The sequence below is a fragment of the Caretta caretta genome, chromosome 4 (assembly GCF_965140235.1).
Source record: "Caretta caretta isolate rCarCar2 chromosome 4, rCarCar1.hap1, whole genome shotgun sequence".
Classification (NCBI taxonomy): Eukaryota; Metazoa; Chordata; order Testudines; family Cheloniidae; genus Caretta; species Caretta caretta.
Genome location: NC_134209.1, coordinates 152,419,904 through 152,428,066, shown reverse-complemented (window position 1 = coordinate 152,428,066; position 8,163 = coordinate 152,419,904).

Genomic DNA, 8,163 nt, shown 5'->3' with positions numbered 1-8,163 from the left:
GGAGGGGAGGGCCCTGTCCCGCGGGGGAGGGGGGAGCGCTCAGCGGGGAGGGGAGGGCCCTGTCCCGCGGGGGAGGGGGGAGCGCTCAGCGGGGAGGGGAGGGCCCTGTCCCGCGGGGGAGGGGGGAGCGCTCAGCAGGGAGGGGAGGGCCCTGTCCCGCGGGGGAGGGGTGGGCGCTCAGCGGGGGAGGGGAGGGCCCTGTTCCGCGGGGGAGGGGGGCGCTCAGCGAGGGGGGAGGGCCCTGTCCCGCGGGGGAGGGGTGGGCGCTCAGCGGGGGGGGAGGGCCCTGTTCCGCGGGGGAGGGGGGGCGCTCAGCGAGGGGGGAGGGCCCTGTCCCGCGAGGGAGGGGGGGGCTCAGCGTGGGGGGGAGGGCCCTGTCCCGCGGGGGGGGGGTGGGCGCTCAGCGGGGGGGGGAGGGCCCTGTCCCGCGGGAGAGGGGGGGGGCTTAGCGGGGGGGGAGGGCCCTGTCCCGCGGGGGAGGGGTGGGCGCTCAGCGGGGGGGGGCCTTGTCCCGCGAGGGAGGGGGGGGCTCAGCGTGGGGGGGAGGGCCCTGTCCCGCGGGGGGGGGTGGGCGCTCAGCGGGGGGGGAGGGCCCTGTCCCGCGAGGGAGGGGGGGGCTCAGCGTGGGGGGGAGGGCCCTGTCCCGCGGGGGAGGGGGGCGCTCAGCGGGGGGGGAGGGCCCTGTCCCGCGGGGGAGGGGGGCGCTCAGCGGGGGGGGGGCCTTGTCCCGCGGGGGTGGGGGGGGCTCAGCGTGGGGGGGAGGGCCCTGTCCCGCAGGGGGGGGGGGGGCGCTCAGCGGGGGGGGAGGGCCCTGTCCCGCGGGGGAGGGGGGCGCTCAGCGGGGGGGGGGAGGGCCCTGTCCCGCGGGGGAGGGGTGGGCGCTCAGCGGGGGGTCTCCCCGTGTCCCCCCGCGGGATCTCACCTGACGGGTCACTCCGGGGGGGGGGTCTCTCCCTAAGGGGGGGGGCGGGGGGGTCACTGCCCGCGGCGCGGCGGCTTCTCTGTCACTTTCACTTTCTCCCGTTCCCGCCCCCGCCGCCGCCCGCACCATAGAGAGGCCGCGCCGGAAAGCCTGGCGCAGGCTCCCAGTGACGCCTCGTCGGCCATCTCAGGTAAGGGCAGGCGCCTGCGGCTAGGGAAGCCAAGCTGGAAGCCGCCATCTTCGATAAGAGCACGGTGGGGGCGGCCATCTTGGATAAGGGCAAGGCAGGGGCAGCCATGTTGAAGCTGCTGGTGATGCTTGAAGAAGCCGCCATGTTGGATAAGGGCAAGGCAGAGGGGCAGCCATGTTGGATAAGGGCAAGGCAGAGGGGCAGCCATGTTGAAGCTGCAGGCGATGCTTGTGTGCAGCAAGGGCCTTGTGTAAGAGCAACCACAGCGTGTGAGCGCCATTCCCTCCGACAGCGCCTTGTAACAACACCCTGGCCGCTGGCGGGTACAAGCCCCATCAGTGCAGGCGGGACATGGCCCCCGCCACCCCCTGGCATCGCTTGGTGTGGGGCGAACCCAGACAAAATGCCAAGGAGTCTCTCGCTGAAGGAGAAAGCGCAGATCGTCCGCGAGTGCCAGAGGCCGGGGGCCACTCAGAGCCAAGTGGCCGCTAAGTGGGAGTTGCGCCGGTCGGTCGTGTGCCGGATCTGGCAGCAGAAGGAAAAGCTGTTGGCTAACTATGAAGCCGGCCAGTCGAACGGCTGCCATAAGCGCGGGCGGGAAGGAAAAGCCCCTGCAGTCGATCGGGCTCTCTTTACCTGGCTCAAGGAGAAGAGGGCGCAGGGGGCACGGCTGCTGGACCCGCAGTCAAGGAAAAAGCCTGTCAGCTCGCTGCTTCCCTTGGGCTGAACGATTTTAAGGCAAGCGACGCTTGGTTTACCAGATGGAAGAAACGCTTCAATGTCGCCTGCAAAAAAGAGCAGGGTGGAAACCAGTCAGCAGGCAAACCCGCATCTGAGCAATGGCAGTGCGAAAACCTTCCTCATATCCTTGAAAAGTTTTCTCTGGCTGACGTCTACAGTGCTGATGAAGCAGGGCTTTATCTGAAAGGGCTCTGTGACAGAGGACATAGAGAAAATAATGAAAAGCTAGAAGGAGGGAAAGCGGCAAAGGACAGGGTAACTGTGCCCGCCTGTGCCAACATGGATGGGAGTGACAAACGCCCACTGTTCATGATCGGGAAGTTAAAACGACCCCAGTGCTTTCCAGAGTTTTTCAGGAAATTTCCCCTGAATTATGTCAGTTCAGCGAATGCCTGGATGACAGGTGAGATTTTCATCAATTGGCTGAAAAAGTGGGATCACCAGCTTTGCTGGCAGAGCCGTAAGATATGCCTCTTCCTGGCTAACTGCTCCATACATCCTCAAGGAGTGGTTCTCACTAACATTCAGCTCGAATTTTTACCCCCTAACGCTACATCTTTGCTGCAACCTATGGCTCAAGGTGTCATTGAGAACATGAAGGGACATTACCGATCAAAAATCGCCAGCCGGATTAATGTTGATCTTGATGTGGACCCCAACGCAGATGTTCAGACAGTCCTGAAAACTGTAAACTTGCTAGATTGCGTTCATCTTGTTGCTGAGGCCAGGCGAGATGTAAAGCCGACAACAATTTCCAACTGTTTCCGGAAAGGCAAATTTGTTGTGCCAGAGGAAGGTGGGCGAGACGAGGATATTGCAGAGTCTGACGACCCCCTGAACGATGTTCCACTTCCAGTCAACATGGAAAAAGAGGACTTAGTAGCTGCTGTGGCCGTGGATGAGGATCTGCTCATGTTCAGAGAGCTAAGCGATGAGGAATTACTGCACGCTGCAGCAAGGCCAGAGAAACGAGCTTGTGTTGATAAAACGTATCATAATCCAGAGGATAATCAAGAGAGTGAGGATGATTTTGATGAAGTTCCACCCCCGACAAACTCTGAGCTGTTGAAGGCTTTGAACACACTTTGGCACTTTTTGCAGCTAGAGGGACTTGGGGACAGGGTCTACCGGGCTCTTTGGTACCTTGAATCCCACCTTCAAAACAAAATTGTGTCAGAGAAGAAGCAGAGCAAATTAAGAGAGTTCTTGCACCCCAAATGAGTGAGTTCCTCCATGCTTCGTTTACAGGTTGATACACTGATGTGGAATAGTACTTTGATTTAGGTTGTTACAGTATTATTAGCTTAGCAGATGCCCATATCCAGGGTGACTTACAAAACATTACAGTACATGCCAGTACAAAAAGTGTCTATGAGGGGTGTTGTTTGTTGTCATGGTTGATGTTTGATTGTTCTTAAAACATAAACAGAAAAGTTGATACTTTTATAACTGTTAATTAAGGCTGCTTTCTTGCTACAATGTGGGCGTAGGCGACAAATGCAGACTGGAGCCGCTGTTCAGCATGAACAGTACGTACACTAATGCAGTCCTGTAGCCACAGCAGTAAACATAGGCTGTATTGTGTCAGTTCTAGGCTGTTTGACACCTCAGAAAAAGCGGGCTGCCTTTGGTCAGATGACACTCCCCATAACAGCAACAGCCTCTTAGGAGCAACGTAGCAAAAGGGCACCGATATGTTGCTACTAATGAGCGTGTAATGTCAGTCTCGCTCTACTACTCAGAAGGCAGCCATCTTGGATGAGAGGAGTTCGTAGTGGCCATCTTTGATGAGAGCAGCCTGAGTAAGACAGATCTTGGATGAGGGCAGACCAACTAGGGCTTCGAGGGGCATCCATCTTAGATGAAGGCGGATTCTCTGAGGTCTGAAGGAGTGGCCATCTTGGATGAGGGCAGACCACCTAAGGCCTAGGGACAGCCATCTTGGATAAGGGCATCCAGCCATCTTGGATGAGGGCAGCCTCACTGGGCAGCCCTCATCTAATGTGGCCTCCATGTCCCCATCTCCCAGCTGTGACTGTGCCCCAGTTTTGTCCGGCTCAGGCTGCCCAGGTGCTTGCAGGCTGTCCAGGGAGGCTGGGCAGGCAGCCTGAGGCTTGTGCCCAGGTGTCAGGGAACCGAGTTGGAGCCTAAGCTGCAAGTGGAGGCTGATCCTGCTGGGGGGCGGCCCAACAGACCACGTGCAGCTGCAGGGCTGAGCCCGCAGGCCAGACTGTGGGACCGGAGCATGGCCCAGCAGTGTTGCCTGATTTTAGGAGATTAATAATATTGTTTAGATAACATGGGTTATAGGCTCACCAATTAATCTGATCAGAAGATAATAAGATTCTTGTCCCAGAATCAGGCTACACAGCATTTGCAAGGACCCTCAGGATGTATGGCAAGGACACTCACACTGAGAACAAAATGTAGCCTTAAAGACTTCTGTTGAGACAAATGGAATAGTAATCAAATAATCAATCAATTATGAAACCATAATATTGTTCTAGCAGTACTTGTGGTATTATATACAATAAAGGTTTCTCAATTAACACACTCGCACCTTTCCTTGATAACCTGGTGATAAGAGACAAAGGACCAGCCTCGTCTCTGGCATGCCAAGAGAGTCTGATGGTTCAGGTTTCTCAAATTTTGAGTGGGAGGTGAAGAACCTAGTTGAAGCTAGAGCTAAAGCTAAAGACTGTAGAAGCTAACTTAGAGTTACTTAAGAACTAACAAGGACAAACCAAACAATGAATTAACTGAACTGCACGGACACGGTGGACTGTCCTTCTGACAGCGCCTGAGCACTGTTTGCCCAGCTTCAATGTCCAAACTTAATTTCCTCGCCGAAATATCAGGTGCACTTACTCTACAGGCTGGTATGTCCTTGCGTATTGATGACCATTTAGCTCATTCTCACCTCTGTTTTTTCTGGCCGCACCAGTTATTTCCATGTTTTTTGTGGTGTACCTGTTAAGTCTGAAAAAGGCCATGAACGTAGGTGGTCATATCTACACCAACTTGCTTTAACTTGCTCACTTCTCTATGTTAAAGGCCACACACATACATATACTTTCTGCTTTAGCTCAGCACCACCTATCTCGGCTGACGGTCTCCAACATGTGTCTGCTAACTTGCTTTAGCTCAATATACAGGATGTGGCCTGTAGGTTCCTTGCATTACAGCCAATAATACACCAATACAAATGGATAAACCCATTCTAATAAAACAAATGATCAAACCCATAAGAAAAGATATATAGGCAAGCAAGCAGGCTAGCCCTATAGGCTACAGCAGGGCCGCACCGCTCCCTCCCGCTCCTCCGTTGGCCTAGCTGCAGCCACCTGACACCCCTTGTCTCACACCCCCATTGTCAGCTCCTCAGGGCCGAGGCCATCCCCGTGCTGTGGCTGTATAGCGCCTAGAGCAGCTGGGCCCTGGTGTGCGACTGGGGCGGGAGGCTCTGCTGCGGCACCGATAATACATAACGCTGGTGATAGGGCGGGGCAGGGGAGGGTGAAGGGTGGAGCCTTTTGTTCTATTTAATGTTAATTATATTACTGTGGGTTCAGCTCTGGCGACTACAGTCTCAGTTTCAACAGAGTTATCTCTGTTTGTTCTGGATCTAGAGCCCTTAGGAACACATGAAATCATAGACAAATAACACAGACAATTACAAGAGTATCTATCTTGTAGTAGTTTTATTAAAGTTACCAACCGAGTTATAAGTGTCACAGCATATACAATTCCTAAAGAGAGGAACCGTGTACCAGTTATACCTACAGACATACTCACATCCTCCTAGACGGTGTTAGAGAGTCCGCTGGCCCTCTCATGGATTGACCATCAATGCTGGCGTGGTTCCTGCTGGAGTTTCCTGTAGGAAGCTAAATTTTCCTGCTCTGGGCACCCCTTCTTATTCTGTGAGTCTGTCTATACCTACATTCTGTACATGTACATGAAAGTGTCAACCCTCTCTTCCTTATTGGTCTGTGTCCTTTAGAAACACAAGGGACCCCGAATTCTAGAGGCTGGGGAGGTTCTCATTAACATCAATGTACCACTTTATCTTGTGGTTAAGGCACGTGTTGGAGACAATATTTATTGTTACAACATTTTATCATTTAAATTTAATCTTCCCGGCTACACTTTCACATTATTACCAGTTGGTACCTCTTTCCCCATAATCATTTGGGTTAGTTCTCGGTCATTGACTTACACCATCATTTCTTGTCAATCAGGGCAAAAAGAGAGGCAGGCAATCAGGGCCGGGCTGGGCCCTATATAAAGGCTGCCTAGCAAAGGAGAGGGCAGTCTCTCCCTGACTAGCAAGGGAGGAGGACTGGCTCCTAGGGTAAGGTGGTAGCACCTTGGACAGAGCAGTGCTGGGCAGGCTCGGAGGAGCAGAGAAGAGCTTCGGCCCAGTTACTTGCCAGGCTGCGACTCCTGCTAAAAAGGGGTCAAGAAGGTGCATGGGGCCAAAGGGGAAGTGGCCCAGGGAAGATAGGTGGACAGGAGGGAAGTGAAGGAAGGCAGAGAGAGAGGCTGCTGCTAGAGGGTCCCTGGGTCAGGACCCAGAGTAGCGGGTGGGCCTGGGTTTCCCCCTTCCCCGCACTTACACTGCACCTGGCCACAGAGGAGTGGGGCCAAGACAGACTGCGACTTGCGCTGAGGTGAGGGGCTAGACTTTGGGGTTGTGGTTGGCCACTGAGACAGGTGCAAGCCAAAGGACTGTTGTTACTTCTCCCCCAACCTCCTGGAAGAGGGTGAGAAGGGAGTAGTGGGTGCTGCCGGAGGGCAGTGTCCTGAAGCAGACCCCACCGAGCAGGGAGCAAGGCAGTTCCCAAATCAGCAGAGCAGACAACAGGTGAGACACCACATGCAGAGGGCACTCCACAGCTGACAAGAGCTAATTTCTGGAGCAACCAACCGGAGGCGCCAGCGACGGTGAGTCCTGACCCTGTCACAACCCCATAATGCTTTATAGAATTATGCTTATGAGTGTAAATATGACATAACTGGAATGTTTTAGGCTAAATATGCCATGTAACATATCTTTGCAAAGGTTATGTTCTACTGAATGCATTCCCCCTATTTGTATGTATGGATCATTTTTATATCTGGAGTTAGGAGCGTTGGCTGTATGCTTGTATTTAAAGTATTTGCTGTAGGAAGCACCTAAGGTAGATTTGGTCAAATAGTGTGAAGGGGTTATTCAAGTAATTGGGAGCACTTAGCTACAATGGACCTTGAGAGACGCCAATCCACATCTGAGCTTTCCTGGGAACGTTCCGGCTAACATGTGGGCAATGGCGTCGGCCTGTAGAGAACTGGGTCATGTATGGACATCTGATTTGCCCATGTGACTCCAAAACTCCATCTCGTAGCTGTGATTCTACACAGGGAGAGAGAGGGGTTTCCGCCCACAAGAGAGAATATATAAGCCCTGGAAACCCCTCCATTTTTGTCTTCAGATGGCTCAAGAGATGCCTGAAAGAAACTGGAACAAAGGACAGTAACTACAGGGGTGTGAGTGATTGCTGGACCTAGACTAGGAATCATAGAATATCAGGGTTGGAAGGGACCTCAGGAGATCATCTAGTCCAACCCCCTGCTCAAAGCAGGACCAATCCCCAACTAAATCATCCTAGCCAGGGCTTTGTCAAGCCTGACCTTAAAAACCTCTAAGGAAGGAGATTCCACCACCTCCCTAGGTAACACATTGCAGTGCTTCACCACCCTCCTTGTGGAAAAAGTTTTTTTCCTAATATCCAACCTAAACCTCCCCCACTGAACTTGAGACCATTACACCTTGTTCTGTCATCTGCTACCACTGAGAACAGTCTAGATCCATCCTCTTTGGAACCCCCTTTCAGGCAGTTGAAAGCAGCTATCAAATCCCCCCTCATTCTTCTCTTCCGCAGACTAAACAATTCCAATTCCCTCAAACTCTCCTCATAAGTCATGTGTTCCAGTCCCCTAATCACTTTCGTTGCCCTCCGCTGGACTCTCTCCAATTTTTTCACATCCTTCTTGTAGTGTGGGGCCCAAAACTGGACACAGTACTCCAGATGAGGCCTCACCAATGTAGAATAGAGGGGAACGATCACGTCCTTCGATCTGCTGGCAATGCCCCTACTTATACAGCCCAAAATGCCATTGGCCTTCTTGGCAACAAGGGCACGCTGTTGACTCATCTCCAGCTTCTCATCCACTGTAACCCCTAGGTCCTTCTCTGCAGAACTGCTGCCGAGCCATTCGGTCCCTAGTCTGTAGCGGTGCATGGGGTTCTTCCGTCCTAAGTGCAGGA